Consider the following 1,410-nt stretch of genomic DNA (forward strand, 5'->3'; position numbering starts at 1 on the left):
TATTCATTAAGAAGGGTGAGAGAGAAAAGAGAAAGAACAATGGAGTTCTTAATTGGATCCCTGAAAGAGATACTGCATTTCCACTGATTAAGGCAATTAAAGGTGCAGACGCTGCTGCTCAAAAGCTGACATCTTCAGGTGTCTCATAACAAAAATTAATACCACTACTAGCTGTGCCACCTAGTCATGCTGTAAAGTAAATTAATTACTGCAACCAAACTCATAATAACAGTTCAGGCAGAGTTGTAGCAATCTTGTGGTTTACCATCGGAGACTGAGCTGAGACTTTTGCCTCTCTGCTACCCATGAGCGCAGCCCAGCAATTGCTGACTGTAACATTTCTATTGTATGGTTTATGCTAAATATGCATATCTTAATTGCATTAGTCAAAATAATTAGCTAATATATTTTTGCATAATGACGAGGTAAGCAAATATCACCATAGCTCAGTGGTTCTTGCATGAGTAAATTTGGAAAATTAATAGACTCCCAATTTCCTAATTATCTGTCTTTTATTCCATGCTCAAACAAAGAAATGCTACTGCACACTCCTGGGCATCATGTAATTTAGTTTGCACCTTGAAAATTTTAAAGCACCTGTGTTTGTTGTTTTTCCCCCCCATCTTCTTTCCTTTTTGCAGTAAAAGGATATAAAAATACTGCTTCTTATTCCTACCACCCTTGTATTAAAATGATTCAAAATAAGCTGTAGATTGATATTTTAATTTATATATACAATTGGGTTATGGATCACAAGACATTTTTATGTCCCTAGCAGGTATAATTAAATTAAAACAATTACCAAAATTTTTTCCAAAGAGACAATATAAAGTAGGCACTGGGGTTCTAAGATGCATGCTAATTGTCATTGTATTACATGAGCCCCCACATCAAATCTATTAATTCACAGTGTCTCCACTCCTCTCTCCTCTCCTCTCCTCCTCTCCCCTCCCCTCCCCTCCCCTCCCCTCCCCTCCCCTCCCCACCCCTCTCCTCTCCTCTCCTCTCCTCTCCTCTCCTCTCCTCTCCTCTCCTCTCCTCTCCTCTCCTCTCCTCTCCTCTCCTCTCCTCTCCTCTCCTCTCCTCTCCTCTCCTCTCCTCTCCTCTCCTCTCCTCTCCTCTCCTCTCCTCTCCTCCCCTTCATTCTTTTCCCCTACTCTCTCCTGTTTCCTCCTCTCCCTCCCCCTCTCTTTCTCCCTCCCTTCATCTCCCTTCTCTTTTCTCCTCCCCTCCCACATCCTATCTTCTCTCCTCCCCTTCCCTCTCCCTTCTCCTCCTGTCCCTCCCCTCCTCTTTCTCTTCTCCCCATTCTCTTTTCCCCTCCCTCCTCTTCCTCTGCTATTCTCCTTTCCTTTCCTTTCCTTCCCTGCTGTCTTCCCCTCTCCCCTACCCTCCTCTCCTCTCTTTTCC

This window comes from Dromiciops gliroides, chromosome 1 (genome assembly GCF_019393635.1).
Source record: "Dromiciops gliroides isolate mDroGli1 chromosome 1, mDroGli1.pri, whole genome shotgun sequence".
NCBI classification, from domain to species: Eukaryota; Metazoa; Chordata; class Mammalia; order Microbiotheria; family Microbiotheriidae; genus Dromiciops; species Dromiciops gliroides.